We start from the raw sequence: 26,778 nt of genomic DNA, 5'->3' as shown, positions 1-26,778 counted from the left end.
GCAGTTTGGACCCCTGACCTTTCCTCCCTAGGGATAGCATCTAGGCCTCAGTGGTATTTCAGCTCCAGGCCCAGAAAGCAGCAAAACCAGACAAGCAACGCACTGTCACAACTGACCTCAGGACCAGCTGCATTGAATAATGACCCCCCTGCCGTGGTGCTGACCAATCAGTGGAGACCCCGACCCTGAAAGGACATAACTGGAAAGCTGATGAATATTATATTAAGACCTTCCCCTGGGACCTTCCATAAAATTTCACCCTTAAAACCCTTAGGACAGAGGACCAAGTGCACTCTTCCTCCCAGTAGCACACTCACACCTTTCCCCTCTCCCTCCCCGTCCCCCTAGGAGCATCACCTTTACTTTCCTCACTTCTAAGCTCCAAGGGCTCTTCCTTTGCCTCTATAACTTGTTTCCTAAGCCCATCTCTTCTACAAATTATTTCTTCTACCCCTGTGATTTTATAAATAAATGTTCTCTTATAGTTTGAGTCTTGGCTCTGAATTCTTTCCTAGCCAGAACCCAAGCACTGAGGTTGCTGAACACAGGTCCCATCTGATCCCACTGGTCTAACACCTGGCGGCGTTCTTGCCGCCCCCAACAGTTTCAAGAGCGGGGGTTAGCCATAACAAAAACCTAAAATATGTGGTGTTGGCTTGGGATTAGGACAGTGGCTAGAAAAAGCATTCAGGAAACAGCTTGGAAAGGCTGGGAAAATGGAATGAGAACTGCTACGGCAGGCTTGGAGAACAATGACTTGTGCTATGTAGGGATAGAACGACTGGTAAAACTGAAGCCTGAAATAACCTGAGAGAGAGAAAAAGATGAACCCAATGAACTTTCAGTTACAGCTAAGTAGCTCTCCAGACAGAATATGGAGAGTGTTAGTTGGGTGCTCTCAACTGCACATGATAAAGTGTGTCCAGACAACAATGAGCTAAAGAGGGAAATGTCCAGTTTGCAACCAGAACTGAGACAAAATGCAGAAGGCCAGGGCCTGCTGTGTCGTTTCCAAACTGTCTCTCATTTCCAGCCTCCCCATATTTGATAATCTTTGAGTAAAAGAGTCTCAAAGTAAAAGGAGGCTTTCAGACAAAGGGCGAGTCAAGGGTGTGACCATGTGTTAAGACCTCTGAAGGATTTACGGAAGCGCCTAGTATACCTTCTTAGCTGGACAAAAAGGAATCTTAAGGGCATGACAGAGCCCTAATCCAAAATCACTGTGACTAAATCTAGAGAGAAAAACAATTGTGGGTGTGGCTTTTGTTCAATGAGGTGGACAATAACCTGTTACATAGAAATTGTGAAATGTTTTAAAGAAAACTATACTAGCAAAAGCACCATCAACTTGGACTAGAGGGACAGAGATTGATTAAACTGCAGAAAGGTCTCTGAGCTCTCAACTATCAGTGGGCAGGGGCCAGATGAGAAAACTACTGGACTGTTAATGTGGGTCATTTCTTATGGAAATAAAGGAAAGACTTCTGGGGGGGGGGGATGACCAAGAAACTAGAGAATGGAATAAAGAGCCTTGAAGAAAATGGACTGGAAGGACACTAGGACGCAGAACTGAACCCTAACGAAGGGCTATTCTTTGCTCTGGAGTAGGGTGACCGGGCTACACTTACCCAGGGGGTATTTTAGACCTGTAACTGCTATGAATCTCTGTTCTCCCCTTCTTTGAAGTGGAGAGTCTATTCATATAAGCTGCCCCTGTCTCACCATTGCATGTCTGTTGTGTAGGGAGCAGGTGTCATTTTTAATTCACAGGTCTCTTGATTAAGAGCCTTACCCAAGGAGCTACATCTGAGGAGCACCGTTCACATCCTGGCCTTGCAGTCACAGGCTTCCAGCCCGATGCTGTACACAGGATGAAACCGAGAGCCTGAGATGAAGATCAGCAAATTTTGCACGTGGGAGAAATGTGAGTAATATGTGGCCAAGGAGCAGGCGATGGTAGATTCTAAAAACAGTCACACACACTCTTTTCCTCCTTCCAAGGGGTGGAGTCTATCTCTCCACTCCGTGAATCTGGGCTTGGCCATGCGACTTACTTTGGCCATTGGGACATTAGTAAATGTAACACAAGCAGAAGCTTGAAAAATATTTGCACGGCGAGGCTCGCTCTCTGGCTGCATTTGGAAACCTGGACTACCACGGGAACAGCCCCAGCAGACAATCTGGAAGGTGAGAGACAATTTGGAAGAGAACTGCGGCATCCCAGCAGGCAGGCAATCAACTTCCAGACACACATAAGTGAAACTATCCTAGATCGTCTAGTTAGCCACCAGCCAGTCACAGCCCAGTCAAGATCAGCTGAGCTGGCCCAGATTTTAAAAACTGCACAGCCAACCCAAAGATTTGAGAGCTAAATAAGATAATGTTTGTTACATGACATTAAGGTTTGCAGTGGTTATGCAGCAAAATTCAACTGATAAAATTATAATTTTTTTCTTACAAAATCAATTATCATCTTCCTGACCCTTAATATTTTTCTCTGTAAAGAGCCTGCCTCATCTTGTTATCATTGCCTTGTTTTCATTTTAATCATGTTTTTTAAACCACACACTTAACATTTTTTGCATAGTTAACAATAAAATGAATGTAAATATAAATGTAGGGTGTCCCAAAAAATGTATACACACACATTGAATAATTATAAAGGCAGTGTTTATTAAAATAGATTACAATTTCAAAATTGAGCTATCAGCTGTTAAAGTATATATACATTTTGGGGGACACCCTGTATATTTTACCAATTACTGTGTTCACTGTTGTTTCTTATATTGTGCACTTTTTCTCAGTTTAATTTTTTATTTCTAAAGTATATTTTTTAAAAGTTGTTTTAGTGAGAGTCTGTGAATTTATACTGTTGGTGTTTGTTCTGCCCTCATTTGCACAGGATAGTTTTCTAGGTATAGTAGTCTAGGCTCAACGCTTAGAAGTTGTTACTCCTATGTCTTCTTACCCCTCCGGGCTGCTAAACCATCTATCAGTCTATCATTCATTTATACATATTTTTAACTTTGATTTTTAGTTGGTTGTTACGGACAGAATGTTTGTGTCTACCCCCCCCCCATTCATACATTGGAGCCTCAACCCCCAATGCGACTGTGTTTGGAGTTTAGAACTTTATAGAGGTAACTGGGGCTAAATGAAGTTATGAGTGGGGCCTTGATCAGAAGGGATCAGTGTTCTTTTAAGAAGAGACAGGAAAGAGCTTGCACTCTGTCTCCCCACCCTGTGAGGACACTGTGAGAAGGCAGCCCCGTGCAAGCCAGGAGAGAGCTATCTGGAACTTCCCAGCCCCCAAAACTGTGAGAAATAAGTGTCTCTTGTTTAAGCCACTCAGTCAACAGTATTTTGTTATGACAGCCCAAGCAGACTCACACATTGGTCTTTGTTTCCCCCACTGATACGCTGCAATCTCACTACAATCTGTCTAACTGTGGGTTACCTTTTACTTAGCCTTCATTGTATCCTAATGCACTTCTGATCGAAGAACTCACATTGTTATTCAACTCTGGAAAAGTGTGTGCCATTTATTTAACTATTGCTTCCCTTTCATCCCCTCTGCTCTCCCTGTAACTTTCATTAAAGAATGCTGAAGCCTGTCAATGTGCCTCTCATATTTCTAAACTGTTCTTTTCTATTTTTTTACATCTTTTTATTTCTGTGCTACAGACAGGATAAATTCCTCTGCACCCCTGTCCAATGTGTTAACGTGTGCTTTAGTGGTATCTAGGTGTCTAGCCTGTCTAGTACCTTCAATTCAATGGCTACGTTTTTAATTTCTACACTTTAATTTTCTCTCTCTACATACGTAATTTTATTTTATGTATTTCTTACAATTCTTTATTTTTTAAATGAAAGTTATGCCTTGCCTTCTTTTTATTTTTTTAGGGCAGGGGCACATCTACCACCTACTTATTATAAAGTTTTTTTTAGACTATTGTACAAAATAAACTTCACTGGGGTCATTTCTTCTTTTTACAGTTGATGCTTAGCTGTATTTTACAATTTACTTACAATTTTAGATTTGCAAGCTCCTTTTGAGTCTGTTCTTCTCCTTTTCTTATTTTGTCCCTCCTTCCTTCTTTTCTTTTCTTTTCTTTTCTTTTCTTTTCTTTTCTTTTCTTTTCTTTTCTTTTTTTTTTGACCCTCCAGGCCTCCAGCGCAGAAGCAGGTTGGGTGTTACAGCCCCACGGAGCCGCAGTCCCGGAGCCATCAGGCGGCTGGGCTCTGTTCCTGGGAGCAAGGCCTTGTGCTTGTCCTGGCTTTCCTCCTCTCGCCACTTCTGTCACAGTCAGCAGGCTGACGGTCCTCCTTCCCTCTTGCACCCAGGCTTCTTCCATGACTTGGTGAGCTCTCCTTCAGCCCCTGGCTTCAAGCCTTCCTCTGGTTTCTCAACCTGTGCAGAGCATTTTGGTCCCTTTATTTTACAGGAGCCAAACTCTCTGCAGCCACTGCCTCCTTCCAAGCAGAGAACAGCAAGCTTTGGTCCCTGGTCACCTTTTGCAGTTCTCTTCTTTTATGATCCACAGAGACGGTTACTTCATGTCTGGCTGCTTATGTCCATATTTTGTTTTCTCTTTCTTTTTGTCCATCAGAGATGAATTTGGAGCAGAGGTAGTTTTGAAAATGTAAACAACATGTAAATTAACAATCTGGTCCTCCTTGGAAAAGTTGCATGCTCCCCCAAAACTTAAAAAAAAGAAGGGATTCGTTTGCGAATGCCAATATTTCTCTCTGGAACCAGAGAAACATCATCGCCTCATTAAAGCCTCTGTGTCCAAAAGGCAATCGGGTGATGAAGGCAAATAGGCCCACTGTCCTCTGCCACCCCCCCCCCCTGGAGATTTGGGAACTCGTCCTTTACATTTAAGCTGTTTGCTGATCAATTAGAACAGAGGATTATGGCGAGAACTTAAGACTAACACAATCTTTCCCATTCATTCAAAGCTAAAACCTTCAGTTAGAAAGAATTCGATGGAAGAAGGAAACAGTAAACATTTTGATGTGGCATATCTCAAAACTACAAGCCCATCCATTTCAAAACAGAACTTGGTACATTGGGGCATGAGCACCTGAGTCTCCAGTGTTCATGATGTCCTTATACAGTTACTGGACAAATAAAGGGGTATAATCTAGCCTGGAGCCAATAAATGCAAAACCACAACACTGCATTAGCTTTGCTTCCCTTTGACAGGGAAAAGGACTCTTCCTTGCCTGTGAACAAACACATAGGAAGAAAGTTAGCTTTCAGTTGGAGCAATTCAATTTCTCTTTCCCTGTGACATGGCACTACAACTCTGTCACCTGAGAAAAGAGTAAGAAACAAAATGAAGGCACTAACAAAAATCAGAATACACTGCAACGTGAGGAAAACAATCTTATTTTACTGTAAGTAGCCTGGGAACTTGAACTTGGGAATTTTTCCGTTTGTGTCAATACCTATAGGTAACCCTTTGAAGAACTTAGGAAAGAATGTGCATGTGTCCAAACCTCTGAACAGCTGGAAGATCACCATCGTGGACTAATCCAGAAGCTAAGAATGCAGGACTGATTCTTCTCAAGGATGTGCTTTTCACCATAGAAACTCTCACCTTTTGTTTTTCTTTGAAACAGTCTGGGTATTGCCTGGTAGTGTTCCCAGAGTTGCAGTTCACTCGTTTAAGACCCTCGAATAAAACTTTGTCATTTAATTCTAGCGAAGCCTCCTGATTCATTTATGTTGGGGTGACATATCTGTGTATCCACTGGGATCTTCCCAGAACTGGTCTCAGCACCAGGTGGCACAAGAAAAGGCACAACCATCTCAGCACTAACCACCAGGAGATTACATTATATATGTGCTTATTTTTGTTTTTGCTTTTGCCAAGCCTATCCTAACAGAACCAGTCTTCCATTTAGCTATACTGCCCATTCAAATATTTATCAATCACCTATTGATGACTATAACAGCTCCTTTCTAATGGAGGCCGTTGATATGCAAGACAATACATTTTATATACACATTTAATCTTCACAACAGCTAGTCATCCAAAATAGGCATTGTTATCCTCATTTTTCAATAAAGGAAACAGGTTTAGAGAAGTTCAGTGCTGGAGCTTGAATTTGGATATGACTCCATAGCCTTCACTGCTTCTGCTTTGCAATCTGAGGACACCTATTTTTTGGTGTAAAGAAATTGTGTGTTATGGGCTATGGCCCTAGGTTTTCAAACTGAGGCAACTCCAATATAAAACAGCCTATGTTAGAGGTGTCACCAGGCCTGTATGTATTAATTTTTCCCTTTCACCACAATTCTCCCATTTGTGCCTCTGGGGCCTATGGCCCAACAACTCTCAGCTACAGGCAGAATGCAGAGGCACCAAGAACTTTTGGGTCCCTCCTGGTATTAGATTCTGGGCCCTTCTCAGTTAGTGCCCTGAAGTTTGATAGTTTTCCTGCTGCTGTTGTTGCTGCTGCTGCTGCTGAAGCTCTGGGGATTTGTCTGCTTGTCAAGCTTATTTTTATCACTTGTGATAGTGCCCAGATCCTGTGGTATTGGCATTGGTCCTGAAGATGGTATAATAGGCAGAAAAATGCAGAGTGGAACTTGAAAGGACTGAGAGGTCCCCAGAGTAGAAGAGGCCTCAAAGTACTAAGGAAAGAAAAATTGGAGCTGGTTCCCCAGAAATGTAGACAGGCCCTAACCTTTCACCCACATCGTTGGCCTCTTCGGTTAATTCCCTGGACAGCCTGAGATGACCACAAGCAGCAGGTCACCAAAATGCTTCCTCCCACCCCATACTGAAACCAAATGTGCTAAGTGCTTGGTGTACACTGTTTTGTTTAATCATTACCTCATCCTTTGAGGTGTGTGTACTGGTATTTCCATTTTATAGATGAGAAAACCAAGGGAAAGAAAAGCTTTAGAATTTAAACAAAATCACACAACTTACAGATGGCAGAGCTAGGATTTGAAACTAAGCAGTCGATACAGGGGCTGTACTCTAAACCACTATAGAAACAGCTTCATGGTATAAACCAGAAAAGATGGATATAAAATCTGTATGTGTACATCAGGGGTGGGGAACTTTTTTTCTGCCAAGTGCCATTTGGATATTTATAACACGATTTACGGACCATACAAAATTATCAACTTAAAAATTAGCTATGAAAAAAGCTTTAGGTTTATTGAATTTCGACTCCTGCCTGTGGTTGCCTTGGCAGGGCCAGACCAAATGATTTCTCGGGCCGTATATGGCCCACAAGCCATACGTTCCTCACCCCTGGTGTACATAATTAGTTATAAGGATTTGGGGGGATTCGGTTTTGACAACCCATATTTTGACTGGAGAAAGGGCTATGCTCTTTGACCTTTCCATACATTTGGAGGGGACAGAAGGGCCCTTGGCACACAGAGCATTTTCCTCATAGCAGTTACTCAGTAAGTGTTAGCTGGAGTAGAAGCCCTTTTATATAACCTCCATTGACCAGAATCACCCTTTTAGCTAGCACTTTTTGTTCCCTCTGAACAAGATACTGACTGATGCCACATCCTGCTGAATGTTCAGAGCCAGTAGGCTATTCTCAAGTTCTCTAGTCCACCTTCTGCTCCCTCCAAGTAAGCTGTCAGCTGGCCTGTCCCCAAAACCATTTGTGCCAATTCTATTTATTAAATTATATAACTAACTTCGCATATAATTCAGCCTGACTCAGTCATGCCACATATCAGCCCTTTCCAAAAATCTAACCCATGTTCAAAAGATGAAGCTGTATTATAATACAAGATATTAAAAGACTGTCCAAATATCCCTGTCATATAAATAACTTCAATAATCAAAAAGAAAAAGACAAATAGTTTCATAGAAAATTGAGCCAAGGACTAGAAAAGACAATTCATTCACAAATAGCCAAAAAACATGAAAACATGCCCAATATTACTAGAGGTAAGTAAACATTAAGTGAACAAAGAGTGAGCATTTATTACCCATTAGACTGACAAAAGTTTAAATGACTGATATGATCTGGTTTTGGTAAGGTGTACATATCAAACTGTTACCAGTAGTTTCCTGTAGGTAGTAGAAACAAAAAGTCCACATACATAAATAAATTTTTAAGTGATGAGGTTATTAATGTTTTCACATGCAGCTAAATAAACAGGAAAACTCTCCTTCAGAAGGAAGAAGGAAGTATACCAAGCCTTAAACACTATTGTAAAACTAAAATTCCAAAAACATTTTGAGCCATGGCAACATCACCAGAATAAGAAGTAGTAATGCATACTCCCTGAAGAGCACTATTTTGAAGGACATCAATGATATAAACAATGACTTCTGATATGTTGATTAAAATACCCTTCTTCCAGCTCCACAGTCCCATCCTGGACAGCGTGGCAGAGCTCATTCCCTGGCAGGCCCAGCACAGGGCCCCTGCCCAGAGGCTTGGTGGAAGCCACACTGCTGAGCAGTAGCACCGCTCTCTCCCCGACTGTGGTTCTTCCCCACACGATCATGTACAAGGCTTGGGTTGCACTGGGGTGGACGATTTGCCTCTCACATTCTTTGATCGGAGCATTCATGCTTGAAAGAGACTTTCTGGTATTTGAGCCCTTAGGACACCCAGGGCCTGCGATAGAATAGAGACCCAGGTTCTGTTGGAGACCCACTGAGCCAAGGACATAGCGTTCTATCTATACAATGAAATGCAGATTTCCCAATAAAAGGCAAAATGCTTGACTTGGGGAGGTTGAATAGGATGGAAAAGAATTCCAGCTGGTTAAATTTATGGCACTGAAAAAAAGCCCTGTCTGAGAATAATTCTGTGTCTGAGCCCAAGATGCTGTCATCTTGCCATGGATTGTTAAAATATTCACTCCCAGCGTGCTCCGATCCTCAAAGCAGTGCCCCGAGACAGTCTAAATTGGTCAATAAACACTGTGGTTCAGTCTTGCTGCCTCCTCTTCTGAAATTAAGAATATTTTACCTGAACTAGTGCCAGGGCAAAATGTACAGGAGGCTGTATTTAGTTAAAAACTGGTTGTACTCTATGTGATTACATGTTAAGTTTATGAAAGAAATGTCAATAATCTTCCTTCCTGTTCTATATTTGAAGGAGGAGAATTATAAAATACTAGCCAGCTGGGCCCTGTGGGCCTAACAAGGTAGGCTCTGGAGCAAGGCTGCTAGTTTACGCCCTGGCACCATCACTTCCAGCTATATGGCTGTGTGTCAGTCTCCTGGAGTCTCTGTCCCTCTGTTTCCTTGTCTGAAATATGGGGATACTCACAGGGTTCACCTCATAGGGCCATCGTAAGGGGGAAATGGAGTCAATACAATTAAAGCGCTGCCGCCCTCCCAGAAAGCACTCAAATGTTAGTTATTACCCCTAGAAGGGGGGAGGTGGTGGGGCTGGAGGAAATGCTAAAGGGCGTGAATGTCTATTATTAGTCTGACAACACATGTAGAAGGCATGCTCTGCCCAAGCCATCTTTAGGCCATTTCATGTGTTTGGCTATCTACATCTGACACTTACCATGTTCCTCTTTGTGCCTGTGTCATCTCCCTAACTAGGTTGTGAGCTCCTGGAGGGCAGGCGGTGTCCTAATAGACACTCAGTGAATACTTACTCAGTGAATACTTACTTGATTGACTCTACTTGCTGTTCATAAGTGGAGTGGACTGGACTCAAAATATTAACAATACAGACTCTATTTAAATGGGCTTTTCTAGAAGTGCAGCTAGATACTGCAAGGCAAATTAAAACCAGAGACAGATACGGGTTTCTGTGATTCACTGGGCAAAAACACACTAGAAGGTGCCGTCCCTTCCACAGGCAGGGTGCTCTCTTCCTCACTGTCTGGGAGCTCTCTGTCACTCCCAGCAGGAGCATCTTCCCTGCCCGCTGCAGAGCTCCGGGCCTGTGGGGACCCCACGCAGAACCTGGGCCAGCAGTCTGTGTCCTTCCCAAGGAAGTTTTTAAGGCCAAGTTGGCTCAGCACCAGCCATCTGGACTGCCTCCTGTGCCACCTTGGGTATTTGGAGACCAGCTCCAGTTCATGATCCTAGCTTCTTACTCTGACTTCCTGGCCGTGTGCTCTAAAACTGCCCAGCTGTGCAATGTAAGTGGGAGAATTCTGCGTCTCCGGAAGCCATTTGTTCATTCAGTAAACTTCCCCAAGGGCCTACTCTATTCCAGCTCCTAACCACATGCTTAAAATACTGAATATTAATAAAAATCACTAACTGGTCATTTTCTGAGTCTTTAGCATGTGTTGGACACCACACTGACTTAAATTCATTGTCTAATTTCATTCAGTGAGGTTGGTGTTACCTTCATTTTACAGATGATGAACATGAGGCACAAAAATGAAGTAACCTGCTTGGGCTCACGTAGTTAATGAGCTGCCTGGCTGGAATTAAGGCCTAAAACCAAGTTTATTTGGCACGGAGTAGGCCAGCTCTATACCCTCGCCTAATCATGCTGCGGGCTAACTCTCCCTGCCCCGCTTAATCTATTTCTCTTCTCTAGCCTTATGACTCTTGCTCATGTCACCCTTCCCGCCTCGATTCCAAAGAGTGAGACTAATATCTGCCTATTCCACAGGCTCTTCTTGCCAGAGTTGATGTGACATGGGACCAATCCCCTGGCACTGAACAGAAAAGGCAGAGCTGAGGTTAGGCTTATGTTCCTTTTCAGCAGTCCTGCCCCCTCCCTCCTTGCTTAGCTCCCCACTCCTTACCTGTTCTGCCCTTCTTTTTCTGTCTTCTCCCCACTCAGGTATCCCATGGGCTCCTCAACCCAAGTCCAAAGGAAACTCACCCCCCTTCCTGACTTCTCTGCCAGGGCTTTACACTGAACTGCCTGGCACCCAGCTCAAAAGCCTCCGAGTCATCAGTGTGAGAAGGAAACAGCACACTGGTTAAAAATCCAGGCTCGGAGTTCAAATTCTGGGTCTGTGTCTACCCGCTGTAGGACCTGTGAACGAGTTATTTAATCCAGCTCTGTCTCAGTTGCTTCATCTGCACAACAAGGATTAAAAATAGTACCTGACAAAAAAGAAAGTATTTTTACCAAAAAAAAAAATGGGTCAGGAACAACTGGATATCCATAAAGGGGGAAAAGCATTAATCATTCGGGAAATGTAAATTGAAACCATTTTGGGGATACTGCTACATAGACACCGAAATGGCTAAAATTAAAAAGTCTAACAACAACAAGCGGCGATGAGGATGCAGAAGCACCAGACCCTGATACATGTGTGTGGAAATGTAATCATGATTAGCAGCATCATTTGAGTCACCTGAGCCATTCAGGTCTTCACAACCACTTTGGCAGTTTCTTACAAAACTAACCCTAGGTCTATCCTATAACCCAGCAATATCCCACTCCTATGTATTTACCCAAGAGGAATAAAAGCATATGTCTGCCAAAATAAAGACCTATACAGTGGGATCCCTGCAGCATTTTTTTTTTAATATCTTTATTGATTTCAGAGAGAGGAAAGGAGAGGGGGAGAGAGAGACAGAAACATCAATGATGACAGAGTCATTGATCAAGCCTGCAACCCGGGCATGTGCCCTGACCGGGAATCGAACCCTGATCGCCTGGATCCTAGGTCGACGCTCAACCGCTGAGCCACGCCTGGCCGGGCCCTGCAGCAGTTTTAAAACATGGTCCCAAAATCTCTGACACTGCTCCCCTCAAAGTAGAGGGGAATCTATGCTCTTCCCCCTTGAATCTGGGCTGGCTTCTGACTGCCTGTCACAATGAAAGTGACACTATGACTTCTGAGGTCAGGTAATAAAAGACTAGACAGGTTCCACCTGGCTCTAAGGGAATGTTAATTTTCCAAATGCTCCTTTTGGGGACACCCCCTCTTGGAACCCATTCACCATGCTGTGAAGAAACCCAAGCCTCAGAGAGAGGCCACATGTGGGCACACTAGCAGCATGTGTCCCAGCTGAGCCCAGCATTCAAGTCATCTCAGCCTAGTAACCTGATAGTAAGTGAAGAAGGTTTCAGATGATTCTTGCTCCTAGCCATTTGAGTCACCTGAGCCATTCAGGTCTTCACAAACCACACACCCTCATGTCCTATTCAAATTCCTGACCCATAAAACGACTGAGTATAAGAAACAATATATTATTATTATTATTAATATTATTATGCTGAGCATAACAATGTTGTTTTATGCTGCTAAGTTCGGGGGTGTTTTGTTACCAGCAATGGGTAACTGGAACTATCCCTTCAAAAGCAGGTGCTACTTATAGCAGGCCCTGGGCAGGGTAGGCTGGGGGCCAGGCGCCAACAAAGACTGACACTCCTTGAAGATAAAATTTTAAAATTTTATCCCGTTTATCAAGTTTACTATACCTTCATTTATTCAACATTCAACAAATATATATTGAGTGCCTCGTATGTGACAATCTTTTAGTACTGGATAAAAATCTCTGTCCTCTAGGAGCTTACCATCTAGTGGAGAAAATAGACAAAAAGTGAGGCAAGGAAGTAAGACATAAGTCATGTAAGACAGGGGTTAAGAATATGGAGAACACTAAAGCCAGGACATGAAATACCAGGGGTGGGGTTGAAATTTTAGAAAGGGTGCCCCGGAGAGGCTTCACAGAGAAGGTGACTTGAATAAAGTCCTTTCGGAAAGGCCTGAGATGGGAAATACCAAGCTCCATCTGGTTGTCCCCAACGAGGCACCCTTCCCATGTCAGCTGCTCACACACTGTCACTCAGACAGACTCACAACAGTCCTTAGGGTCAAAGAGCGTGCGCTTCTCTAAAACATCAATTCTCGAATAAGAATTATGTGATGCCAAAGCAGGAAGAGTCCACAGAAGCTATCTGGTCTTACCCCGCACCTGAAACTGAAGTCACATGTTCTAGCTCGCCTAAGGCTTAGCACGAGATCTGCATATCTGCCCAGCCCTGTGCTCTCCTTCCCACTCCCCACTGGCTCCTGGGAAACCACATCCCATCAGTAACTCAGCTCTTTCTCTCTTGGCTGCATGACCCCAGCCAGATCCATCTGATGCTCCACATTGTCACTAGACAGTCCGAGACCAGTCCCCAGGGTGGGCAGGGTGGAGAAGTCCAAGAATAGAAGCAGCACTGACCCTAGACAACAATGGCAGCCTTCCCACCAGTGGCACTGCTACATCTCCATCAATAACCCCAACACAATGCAGCCTCTGATAGAGAAAATGGACACTTTCCATTTTCTCATCTTAGCCCCTCTGCTGTGGGTTGAATTGTGTCCTTCAAAAAGTCACGGTGAAGTCCTAACACCCTAACCTGTGAGTATGGCCTTATTCGGAAATAGGGGTTTTGTAAGTTAAGATGAGGTCATACTGAAGTGGGGTGGGTTGTAATCAAATGACCAATGTCCTCACATAAAGAGAGAATATCATGTGAACAGACACAGACTCAGAAGAGAGAAGGCCACATAAAGATGGAGGCAGAGACTGAAGTGATGCATATAAAGGCCAAGGAACACCAAGGATTGCCAGCAAACCATCAGAAGCTAAAAGAGACAAAGGAGGAGACTTCCCTAGAGCCTTCAGAGGGAGCATGGCTCTGTCAATACCTTGATTTCAGACTTTTAGTCTGAACTGAAAGAATAAATTTATTTTGTTTTAAGCCACCCAGTTTGTGATACGTTCATTATAGATGCACTGAGAAACTAGAACACCCTCACAGATAAAGTCTGGAGCCACCCCTGGTCCTCATACACAGTCTTTCCCCCTGCAATCGCAGGGCTCAGAAGCAGCTCCCGCCTCCCTAAACATTACTCTCCTTCATATGTACCTACAGTGCACATGCAAAGACCTCCCACGGAGCCCTGCAGAAAGCAGGTGAGAATCCAGCAATTCCTGGTGTTGTCAGTACAGTTTGCTGACCAGCTTGGTCTATGTCTTGCTGCAGGCACAACTGATTTTACAAGGTTTGGCTCCAACCAGTCTAGGACCTGTTGGTCTTTTCGCCTTCATTAAGAATGATTGATGGGCCCTCTGACGGGCTGAGAGGTCACAGGGAAGTACCACCCACAGAAGAGGGATCACTCATGAGTTGAGCAGCGGCCTGTTAAATGGGAATCATCTCACTAAAAGGCTATTTGGCAATATTAACCAGAAGCAAAAAGAGAGGATCATATCTTTCGACCTGGTAATGCTGTTCTTGGAATATAATTCAAGGAAATGACATAACAGAAAAAATAAACCATTTAGACAAAGATAATATAGCAGTGTTACTCATAATAGTGGAATAAAAACTGGAAACATTAATTGTGGAGTAGTTAAAAGAGAGCATCATAATAATACCTGACATTTCCTGAGCCCTTACTATATGGCAGGCACTACACCAAGTGCTTCGTTTGGGTTATCCTGCTTAACCCTCACAGAAACCTATGGCATAGCTGTATTATCCCGGTTTTAGAGATAAAGAAACCTGTTCAAGGTCATACAGGAAGAAGCACGTGACCTCTACTTTATGCCCCCTGCTTAGAGTAGTGACCTGACTGTGGCCATGTTAAATTGGGCAAATTCTTTTTAACTTCCCTAACCTTTAGGCCATTGACTATAAAATGAGCATAAGAATAACATCATAAAACTGACAAAGATTAAATGCAAAATGTGTCAAAACAGCCCTGGCCAGTGTGGCACTGAGTGACGTCCTGTGCACCAAAAGGTCACAGGTTCAATTCCTGGTCAGGTACATGCCCAGGTTGCAGGTTCTGTCCCAGGTCAGGGTGCATGCAGGAGGCAGCCAATCGATGTTTCTCTTTCACATCAATGTTTCTCTCTCTCCCTCACCCTTCTTCTCTCTCTAAAATCAATTTAAAAAAATTATATGTGTGAAAACATTAAGTAAACTATAAAGCATTAACTAAATGAAAAATACAGCCCCACTCATTGATAACTGTGAATATCTTATGTGGCAGGAGTCTGACAGCAGTCTATTTTGCATGCGAAGTTAACAGCTAGAATTTTATCTTTTATGTAGTAGAGGGTTAAGATTGTTTTATAACCAGGAGTGTTACAAGCAGATCTGTGTTTTAATGTTGTTTTAAGGTACAATAATATAAAATCATCTCAGGGTGGAAAAATTAGAATTGTTAATTCTAATTTTTAATCCTCAAGTTTTATGAACTCTCTAGTACAACATGGTCTGATTTCTTCAGAGGGTGGGCAGGGTGGGCCTGGAAGCAGTACTTCCCTAAACTCACTGACTGTCTGCAAGAAATGGAGGGGCTTCATACCCTAACTGCTGTACCCGGGGTCTCAAACCTTGGCAAGAGGAAAACAGAGACCCTAGAGTGCACAAAGAGGTGTGGGCATTCTGATGGCATTCGAAGGGGACTCTCCTCACCCTTTCCTCACTGGGTGGTTGTAAGGATTGTGTCAACCTATTCTGCCAGCAGTGAGGGCCTATAATTATATAAAGGAGGGTTATTATTGTTGCCAGGTCTTATGGACCTGGCACTATAAATCCTAGGCGATTATGAAATTGGTTCCACTAACCCAGGTCTGGCACAGCCCCAGGACCCCATTTCCACACCAGTGAACCAGGCTGAATATCGAAAAGACGAAAGGGCCAAGCAATCCAAGGCATCACCCAGACCTGGCAGTCAGCCCCTCCTTGCTCCAGAGCAAGACCAGAGACTCAGCCCCTGCGTCACCCTGTCCACCCTTCAGTCCAGAGTATCTGAGGAGGGAGAAAGCGACCAATACCACCTCTTCACACCCCAGTCTTCTAACGGATGTTCCCATCATGTTTGCCATTTGTTTTGCATCTCTCTCTAGACTTGCCCACTAATCCTGCTTTATATCCTTAAAGTCTCTCCTCCTCTCCCCAAGTCTGTGGACAGAGTGTGGAGTTAATGTAACCTTCACATGCTGGGACACTGCAGACATCTCCATTTTAGAAATGAGTCGAGAGTAGTTAAATAATTTCCCAGGTTCACCATCTAATAAGTTGTTGAGCCAGGATTCAAATCCAGGTCTGTCAGCTGCGAAGCCCAGACCCTTCCCATCAACTACACATCCAGCTCTCCTGATCAGTGAGGAAGAGTAGCTGAGATGGGTTCTGCAATCTGCCTGTACAAAATCTGCTTGGTGTGCCATGTCGCCAGAGCACTAGGTGGTGAACACATAGCTCACCACAGACATGAAGGTCAAGCGCGCTCACGTTCAGGAGCCAGCGGGCCGGCCTCGCCTGCTCTACCTCTCCCACACAGGCACACTCCTCTGTAAAGGAGGCCGCGGCCCGGGAAAGGGGTCAGTCAAGCCCCATCAGAACACCAGCACTGGGCTGGCATCTGGATGCCTGAGTTCCTGGGCCTGGCAGCCATTGTGCCAACCACAACCCTCAGGAAAAGGAGAGAGTAATTAGAAAGCAGCGCCCCACAGACCAAGCTTAAGTCATGTTTCCAAAATAGTCTCCAAAATGAAAGATCAGCCTGTGCCTGCAGTAACAGCACTTGGGCCCAACTCCTCCACACAACCCTCACCTCCTCTGGACCCCTAAAGGGAATTCAGCAGAGGCACTGTGGACACACACAGTTGTTTCCATCTGGTACAAATGTTTCCTAGCCACTGACTATATGCTCGCTGGGAGATAAGAGGTGGTAACATTGTGGTCCTGCTCCTGAGAAGCTCACAGCTTGGTGACAACACAAGCTAAGAAGCAAAGACAGGTATAGACCAAATGCTCTAAAACTAAGTAGAGTTTATATAGGGATTGCAAGGCTGGTTCAACATTTGAAAACCAGTCAACATAACTCACCATATTAACAGACTAAAGCAGGAGTGGGCAAACTATGGCCGAATCCAGCCCATTATCTATTTTGTAAATAAAATTTTATTGAAATACAGCCATGCCCGTTCATGTACATATTATCTATGGCTGCTTTCATGCTACAACGGCAGAGTTGAATACTTTTAACAGAGATGGTATAGCCTGCAAAGTTGAAAATATTTACTAAGCCAGTCAGAGAAAGACAAATATCACATGATCTCACTTATATGTGGATGCTAATGAACAAAATAAACTGACGAACAAAACAGGTCCAGAGGCATGGATGCATGGAACAGAATGACAGACTGGGAGGGAAGAGAGTAACCAAAGAACATATATGCATATATGCATAACCCTGGACACAGACAGACAATAGTAAGGAAGGCCTGAGGTGCAGCGGGGGCTGGGTGGAGGGGGGCAAAGGATGTGGGAAATGGGGGACATCTGTAATACTGTCAACAATAAACAAACAAATAAATAAATCATGAACATAGATTATGAAAACCATTAATTCATCTTGAAATCATGTGTAACTCTGATAGGCAAACATAGTTCAGAAGGATCTTAATATTTTGATTCTGATTATAATAAAGAAAGTGGTACACAATTTTGTGAATAAAATGATAATTTAGAAAATTTTCTAAAACTATATATTAAAGTCCTTTTTTTCCTGAGAAACAGTGAAGTGATATGAATCTTACAGCCTATGGTAGCTTGAAATCAAGAAAATATGGAATGTCATCACTTACCTTTTTTTTCTCTTCAGCTAGCCTGAGTTGGTTTCTGTTAATTCTTTTTTTAAAATATATCTTTAATGATTTCAGAGAGAGGAAAGGAGAGGGAGAGAGAGATATAGAAACCTCGATGAGAGAGTCACTGATCGGCTGCCCCCTACACACCCAACTGGGGATCGAGCCCGCAACCCGGGCATGTGCCCTCACCAGGAAATTGAACCAGTCTCCTGGATCCTAGGTCAACGCTCAACCGCTGAGCCACACCCGCCGGGCTCTGTTAATTCTGAATAATCCTTCCTAATACACAAATCAAAGAAAGAATTACATGGTGAAAAAGCAACCAAGACTGATTCCCAAATCTGGCTGACAGTGGAAACGCGTGGGGAGCTTTGTAAAAACAGAAATTCCCTGAGCCCACCCAGGCGCTGGGCTGGGGACTAGGGAGGCATGGATTATTCTGTAAGCAAGGCTCCCAAAAGGATTTTGTTATCTGCCAGCTCTGGAGCCACTGCCCGAGGAAATAGAGGCATTAGTCCTGTCTTCCTCTTGAAGTTGTTTCCAATGTAGTTGTACATATACAAATTTTAGCATGAAAAGCACTAAACAGAATATATAAACATTCCATAATAATACATAACTTGTCGCCTTCAAAAGAATTTTATAGGAACTAATTGCTACAGACGTTCAAGTAAGGGAGAGAACTTGAATGTGAAGAGGTTGGAGGCAGCCCCCACTTGGGGAGTAGTGCCTGACAGTTATTAGGAAATTAATTCATCCCCTGAACAAATATTTAAGAATAGAAGGATTTGTCAGTCAAAGAGGCATGTGGAGAATATTCAAGGAAAAGATAAGCTCACAGTCAAAGGCAGAGAGACAGAAAAGTGTAAACTGGGTTCAGGGGCAATAAGTGAACAAGTCTTGTTGGTTTGGAGGTCAAATTATGGAGGCCCTTGAACTTCAGGTTATGGCTGTCTTGTGAGAAGCAGGGCTACTGAAGGTTTCTGAATATGAAGTGACACCATTAGACTGTGTTTTAAGATTAACAAGGCAATCAAGTGTAAAATGTGTTTGTGCCACAAAGAAGCCACAGTTAATAGTCCAAGTACGAGCCAGTGAAGGTCTGGTCAGGAGCAACAGCAATATGAAAGTAAAACCAAGGCTTTCTCTGACTGGGACAACCAGACTGTCCACAGGGGGAGTGGCCGAGCCCCCTGTGGTCATCTACCACCAGCTGGTGCCCTAGGTGGCCACCAATCACAACAAAAAGCCTGAGAACTCCCAAAAACACTGGTTAAAACATGAAGAGGTAAAATCAGCAGCCACTGCATTAATTGTACCATGCCCATCATGAGGCCCCACTATGAAGACAGAAGCCTTAGGTAGTAATATGAGGCAAGTTACAGGGTAAGGGCTGTGTTCCTCCAGGTACACTCTGACACAACCTGTTACCTCCTCATTAACATATTCATTTCCACAAGGTTGGTAACCAAGTGACTGGGAGATTACTAATACAAAAATGTCAAATGGGAACTTGACTTGGAGAATGAAAGAAGGAATAGGTCCATTTTAGGCATGATCTATGAATAAATAGGCTTAGCACTTAGCAGGAAAAATGCATAAAAAAAGTGCAGGAGAAAAATTAGAATGGTTATACTTAAACATAAAGAGGACAATTGTAGAAGTGAGGTAGATGAGTGGAAAGTGCCTTCTTACAAAGCAGCAGAGGGGAAATCCTTTCTAATTTTTTTTTTTTTTAATATATCTTTATTGATTTCAGAAAGAGGAAAGGAGAGGGAGAGAGAGAGATAGAAAAATCAATGATGGCCCGGCCGGGTGTGGCTCAGCGGTTGAGCGTCGACCTAGGATCCGGGCGATCAGGGTTCGATTCCCGGTCAGGGCACATGCCCGGGTTGCGGGCTGCAGCTGATCAATGACTCTTGTCATTGGTGTTTCTATCCCTCTCTCTCCCTCTCCTTTCCCCTCCCTGAAATCAATAAAACAAAACAAAAAACAAAAAAGAAAAAAAAGAAAAATCAATGATGAGAGAGTCACTGACCAGGAATCGAACTCCGATCACCGGGATCCTAGGTCGATGCTCAACTGCTAAGCCATGCCCACCCGGGCGGGAAATCCTTTAGAATCTTCTGTTGAGCACTTCCATTCACCCCATTAGCCAGTCCTTCAACCCAGATGTCCAAGCACCTAGTGGTGTGTAAGGCACTGAACTAAGTCTAAGGACACAAGGATGAACCAAGGCTTTTGCTCTCAGGAGCTCACAGACCAGTGGGACACCAAGCCTTACAACCACATCACAAGAAAAGGTAACCGAGCACTTGTTCATCCGCCCAAAGCCTGCTCAGGTAAGCAAAGAAGGGGTTCCCCTCTGCATTTACAGACGCACACACAGAGACCTGGACAGCGTGGGAGCTGATCCGAAGCATGGGCTCTTCCAGGTTTTTCACACAGCCCCGGGAAATACTCTACCTCGCCCAGCCCTCCTGCCAGAGTCAGCGGAGATGGCCAGAGCCTCGAACTGTTCATAAGAGTGAAAATTCCTGTGAAGGACGGTGCATTCCAGAGTCAAGGCAGACCCAGAATACAGTGTCAGCCATAGGCATTGAGTCTGAATATTAGGTGGGATAGGGGCTAGGGCTTTAAGGTAGGTGGACTTTGTGTGGATAGATACAAGGTGCCTGGCGGCAGACAGATGGCAGTAATCACAGAGTCAGTCCAGATAAAGGAACATTTACCCCTGCTCCCCAGAGACCCTTAGGCTAAACAGAACAAACTTCAAGGACTCTGAAGAACCAGGAGGAACAAGGAATGGAACCAATCTGCATCCATTCCTCTGACCTACGTCAGGCCTTCCCACTCCCTTGAGCACCCTCCATCAGGGTGGGGTAAGACTCTGGCTGTTTCCAGCTCTGCCCCACACCCCACCCCATCTTTTGGCCTCTTAGACCAGAGTTTCCACCTCAGCATAATGCAGATGTCAGGTGGACTGATCTCCTGCAGCGCTAACCCCTGCCATTCCAGAACCGGGAAATGAGTTACAATACGTGAAGCCTAAGGAAAGAGCACAAAGCCCTGGAAACCCAAAAGTCTTCCATGGGACTGGACTTTCACTCTGGCCATAAATTTGCTTCTCATTATTTTCGATCCAGCATAAAATTAAAACAAAATTGTTCCAGGAATATCCTGGGCAACAGAGGGAAAACAAGCCCAGAATGAAAGCCACCCCCAAAATAAATCTCAGGACAAGCAGGTCTTGCATGGTTGAGAGCTCACCACAGGGTCAAAGGTTTTGCACCAGGTTCCAACAAAGGAGGAGCTGAGAGTTCTGAACACTGGAGCCAAGTGTTTCAGTCTTCCTCTCTCCTGGCCAGTGCCTGCCCTCCCTTCAGGATCCTGCTCATGACAACCCTCCCTCCTCATCTTTGAGGCCTTTCCTGACCACTCCAACCCCTGAATTTTTTGCCACCCATAAGTTCCCTAATTGAGTCTGTACCACAGAACGTGTCCGTTTTCTAACTACTTCATACGTGTTAGCTGTGTCCCCACACAGACCCAAAGTCTCTTGAGCATATTGCCTTTGTTTCACAATCCTACACAGGGCTAGACGGAGAGGAGGTCCGTAATTAATGTTTGCTGGCTGATGTATAGGTCCTTCCACAGGCAAAGAGAACACTACTCGGTATGTAGGGTAGTGCTGAGTATTCACTCTTTCGTGCCTTAAATTCACATAGTCATTTAATTTTTATAACCATCCTCATTGTCAGATGAGGAAAGGGGAATCATTCACAGAGATTAAATACAATGCCCGTGAATATCCAGCCAGTCAGAGAACGGGATGGCTCTGAACCCAAGTTTAACACCAGAGATCAGTCTCCCCTTGCACTGCTTCCTCCTGCCATAAATCTGAAGGAGACCTACTCTCACTAGAAATCTCAGTCTCTGAACGCAAAAAAGATAAACAGCATTCTCAACTAGGAAAGCTCAAAACTGTAGGTGTTCGGTTCCCAAAAGATTATGAGAAATCATTCAGGTTCTTCATTAACAAATTAGCATCAGATCTGGGGGCCGGGGGGGGGGGGGGGTGAGCAGGAAAAGAAAATCCAGGAGTAGATCTGAAAGAAAAGAAAATCCTCTCCTCATCCCGTTTCTATTGTTTCCAGAGGGCGCTGTACTCAGGACCTGAGAGAAAAGAGAAGAGAAAGGGGGACAGAAGTGCCAACAGCGGTGGGATGGGGACAATGGGAAATTCGAGAAGCCAGTCTACACCAAAATTCCCACAGCTCCTTGGTGGGGTGCCCATTGTGAGCATTCACCCTCAGCTACCAAGGGGGGCCATGAAAAGAAGGTGGTGTGAGCATCTGGAATTCCAGCCTTGTCCCCACCCCACCAGCTGTAAACAGGGAGCAATTCTTACTGTCCCTCCTCCTGTCCCTGCCCCACTGGGCTGGCTGTCACTGTCCATTTAACAAGGGCTGCAGCCCTGGCACACCAGGTGCATACAGCAAGGCAGGAGGGATGCAACTGTTGACCTATAGTGACGAACACCAAGGTCCACTCACCTGGAGAGTGTAAGGAAAACTGCATTTATTTGCTCAATGTGTTGGCTTAAAACAAACAAAAGCATGAAGCCAAAACTCAATAAAGACACAGAGAATTCATCTGCAGAATGGCACAGGTGGGAGAGGTGAATGGCCCACACAGCAGACTCCAGCCCAGCACACTCACCCTTCTGTGCTTGTGGGGTAGGAGGGTAGCAGAGGGAAGGGATGGGGCAGAAGTCACATGGTACGGAGCCTATTCTGTACGGTGACATCTGTGATGTCCTCCCTCTGGATTATTGCCTGGATGTTTCCTTGATTCTGAACCCACCTGCCACCCAAGTATCCGCTTGTATGTTTTTCACGCATCTACCTTCTGTTGGTCAGAGGAAAATGGCTCAATAGTCAAGTTGGGCGAGGACAATGTGGTCTGTTGGGAAAGGTTACTTGCTAAGGGTTGTCTTCTAAACGTCACTCCATTTATAGAAAGGATAGGACAAGAAACTTTTGAAAATGAACAATTTCCAACCAGTGTGTGTTGGTTTGAAGTGGGGGAAAGGGCAGTTAGGCTTTCAAGTGGCCTTGGGGTCTATTTCCAAAATACCAAGTAATGTTCTCAGAAAGACAGTAAATAAGACTCCACATGTTCATGGGGCCCCTGAATCTCTACACCCAGGCTGGGCTGCATTCTCAAATTGCCACCTCCTAATCCTCTTAATAGGCAAAGAACCAATAATAAATCAACTAGTTCTGTTTCATAGACTCATTTTTTGGAGGGGGAAGCAAGGGGTCATTCTTGTGACTCCAGAGTATTCACGACCTATTCCTCTGAGGCCGGAGAAGGCCTCCCTAGCCAGGATCAAGACTCCTCCCTCACCTCTGGCACTACCTGGGCCCCTCTCCCCTCAGCACCACCTGGGCCAGCCTCCTTTTCTGATAAGCCTTCCCAGCAGACCCTCCTACAACTGCCAGCTGGGGGCCCCAGTCCTATAGTGAGTATACCTGTCTAAGATCCCTCCACCTGACCTACCAATTAGACCAGAAACTTCCCAAGGGCCTAGTCTTCTCTATGCATGTCCCCCAAAATCTGGCCCCCAGGGAAACAGTCTCCTGATGTGAGGTCAATAAACCTCACACAGAGAAAATCGACTCCAAGGCTGCAGCTAGCCAGTTACTGTGTATAAGAAACCAAACGCATTAATCCTTCACCACTGTGGGGTGACTCTCCAAGCTCATGCCTAATGCTGTGTGAGGGCCAGCATCCTTTTATATCCTTAGTGAATGAGGGGACAGACGTGCACATCCTGGTGAAAAGGCTCTTATAAAAGCCCTCAGAGTGCCCACTACCCAATCCAGCACCCAGCGTCCAGCCACTCCCCACCCAGGGCCAACTGCCCAAGCTCCTACCCTACCTGCTCTGGCTCAAGGCTCTTGGCCCACTGAAGGTGGGAGACAAAGGGCCAGCCTCACTCTGTGCACCAGGAGAGAACATTCCATGATGGCCTAGGATGCTGTGGGGCCAGTGGCACCTTCCTCCGGTCCCTGCAGTGTGCAATGCAGGGGGAAAGGCTATGACAGGATTACAGAAAACAGAAGAAAAGGAGGTCACGAATTTAAGGGAAAAAAGAGAGGGGGGAGAGAAAGTGAGAAAAACAAAAACTACTTTTCTAGTACCTGAAATGCCTTTTAAGAACACAATAAGGTTACCAGAAGTATCTACACTTCCCCCCAGAGACTTGCATTGTGGATAAGCTGGTGCTTTGAAGTGTGAGGGATTCCACAAATGATCCTCTCAAGTCCCCCCACTTGGAAATAATGTATCGACAGTTAGGCATTTGCACCAAGAGGACTGCATTAGGGCAAGGAAGAACCTACAGCCCCGCTTGGAAGGGGGATGCAGCTCTAGGGCAAGTTCCCTAAGGCTGGGGAGGTGGGGACATTGCACAGACTCTGCTCTTTAAACTTGGGGAGAGGAGAGACGGTGAAAACCGGTGGCCTGGCGCTATGCCCACCGCCCAGGTGCATCCCCAGGCCCATCCACCTTCAGAATTGCAACAGCTACTTTCACCCCCTCTAGGTCCCAGAGGAGTGGGGTCTTTCTCCTTCCGGTTATGATCCACAGGGTGTGTGTGTCCCCACCAACCAAACAAAAAATCCTGGAAAACCTCTCCCCACCAGCCCATCTTCGCATCTGCTAAACCACTCCTAAATTCAGTCCTTTGGCTCTTGAAGGGTGATAGCAGTACAAGTTCCAGGGAGTTCTACCTCAGCCTCTGACAGCTATACCTGGGACTTAGTTTATCCAAAACTTTCCAATGCAACGCTATGCAAACAAGGGTCCTTCAATCTTGGAGCCCTAGTTGAAGTAAAGGAGGCAGAGCAGGCGACGGGCTTAAGCGAGGAGCAAGGAGTGAGAGAGCAAGACGGCAACGCCCGATGCCCCAGTTTTGCCTGGGACCCCGCGGCAGCCTTCACTGCCCTACTTTCTCCGTCTCACATTTGGGTTGGGAGGACCTGAACGTGTCACCCCGGCCCCGCGCGGCCGTAGCGGAGCCCTCCTGCCAGGGGTTGGGAGCTGGGAGCAGAGCCCACCTCTCTTCCTTGGGGGCTAGCGGCGATCCGAACCCCTGAGATCCAAGGCACGTCCTGCGGTGACGCTAACAGACAACAGCATCACTGTCCCCAAGCACCTCACCTCCCAAAAAAGCCCGGCTGCTTGGAGTCCTGGGCTTGTCCCCTTACGCGCCCCTGCCCCAACTCCTCGCCGCACGTAGGAACCCGTCTCCAGCTGGGAGTCAGGGGCAGGCTTCCGAGGGAAGGTCCCGACCCCGGGCCCCCTACCCCCACCCTCCGAGAGTGACCCCCCGAGCCGCGCCGGGACAAAGCGTGGGGCGGGCTCACTCACCCGCGCGGCGAAGGCGGCCGGGAGCCGAGGCTCGGCGCTCGCTCCTCCGCCCGCTGCAGACCCGGCGGTACGGGGAACCGGCGAGGCGCGCCCGGGAGGACGCGGCGGGGCGGGGGTGAGCGGCCCGGCGGGAGAGTGAACAAGTGGGAGCGTCCGCAGCGCACGGGAGAGAGGGAGCGCGACTGAGAGCCCGACCGCCGGCGTCCAGGCTCTAACTGCGGGCGCCCGCCGCACGCGCTGATTTGCATCTCATTTGCATAGCGCTCGGGGAATGGACCTGCGCCCTCCGCGCCACGCCCCCCGCGCTCCCCGGGAGTCCGCAGCGGAGGATCCCTAGCAGGCGCCCGGGCCCGAGCTCCGCCACCTCGCCCTTCCCCGCGGCTCCCCCGCTCCTCGCTCTCCCGCCGGGACCGTCCGAGAGTCTCTCTCTCTCTCTCCACTTTTTTTTTTAAAGTTTATTTTCCCGGGGTGGCCACTCGATCCAGGACAAAAGAGGACCACACACTGGAAGAACTCTGCAGACTTTTAATTTCCTTTTTCTTTGCTGTGGCTATAAAAAAAAATAGCGAATAATCGAGTCGATCCCTGAAATGAATACAACTTTGTTTTTTGGACAAAATATCGTGAAAAACGTAACTCGTTCTCTTGGTTGGAGCGTCGTCCTGACGCGCCAAGGCTGCGGGTTTGATACCCCGGTCGGGGCACACACGGGAGTCGAACAGTGAATGAACAGATGAGTGGAAAGACACACCGATTCCCTCCCTCTCTCTCTCTCTCAAAATATAATAATTAAAAAACAAACAAACAAGCTAACATGCAGTTTCGTTCAGTGAACGAGGAACTACGAAATGGTCCAGGCAGGACAGCATAGTCCCTTAAGCGTGGCCCTGGAGTGCAGCGCTCTACTTGCTTTCTAGCTGCGGCGCGTTGGGCTAGTTACTTGTGATCTCGGTTACTCAGTTTTCTTCTCTCTACAATGGGGAAATCTAGTGCCTTCCAGGGATGCGGGGCTTCCGTGAGATGTGGCAACGCGCAGCATCCAGTTACGATTAACCCTTAAACGTACAGGTGTGAGGCGCGCGTGCTCCGCGGAGAAGCAACGGCATCGAGGTGAGGCCGGCGGCAGGCGGGGAGCGAGAGGGGCCCGGGAGGCGGCAGAGAACACGGAGCCCTGAGACGAGACAGTCCCCCAAGGCTCAGCGCCGGGCTTCCACGCAACTCTGCTGTCAAGCTAACCAGACCCAGATCCGAGAAGGCATTTCTGTGTCTTCTGTATCTTTCTTCTCCAGAAGATCCAACCTTGGATACATTGTGAAATGTTATCTTGGGAGTGTTCTGGAGGGGAAAAAAAAATGTTCAACTCAGTCACAGGAAGGAAGGGAGGGAGGGAGGGAGGGAGGGAGGGAGGGAGGGAGGGAGGGAGGGAGGGAGGGAGGGAGGGAGGGTTGAACTATAAAGGAATCGAAGTCTGTCCTGTGGCAAAAAAAGTCCCAGACTAGGAGACCTGGGTGGTCGACTTGGCTCTGGAACTAGCTTTCCAGAGCTTGCATGAGTTACCCTCAGAACCTCAGTTTTCTAATCTGTAAAATGAGGAAACTCTATGAAAATTTTTTTTCAGGCATCTTCCAGCTTTTAAATTATGGCCCCAGAGATCTTCTGACACCATCCTTTGTTGTGTTAAGAACTTCTCATTGGTTTGGAGGGTACCTAAAAGGCCCCTTTAGATGCTTTTTATTTATTTATTTATTTACTTACTTACTTACTTACTTACTTCCTTATTTATTTGGCTTGC

At 45.9% G+C, this 26,778-nt stretch overlaps 1 protein-coding gene across 1 annotated transcript in view; it reads right to left on the bottom strand.

The window, feature by feature from the left end:
* Positions 1–25,071, bottom strand: part of MYLK (myosin light chain kinase) — a 230,189-nt gene extending 205,118 nt beyond the window's left edge. The window contains exon 1 of the mRNA XM_081138328.1: positions 24,987–25,071. The gene's annotated coding sequence lies outside the window, so the exon portion shown is untranslated. The remainder of the gene's footprint in view (positions 1–24,986) is intronic.
* Positions 25,072–26,778: the final 1,707 nt, after the last annotated feature.

This window comes from Miniopterus schreibersii (genome assembly GCF_964146895.1).
Source record: "Miniopterus schreibersii genome assembly, chromosome: 5".
NCBI classification, from domain to species: domain Eukaryota; kingdom Metazoa; phylum Chordata; class Mammalia; order Chiroptera; family Miniopteridae; genus Miniopterus; species Miniopterus schreibersii.
Note: the sequence above shows the minus strand (reverse complement) of the source record. Positions and strands in the feature narration are given on the sequence as shown.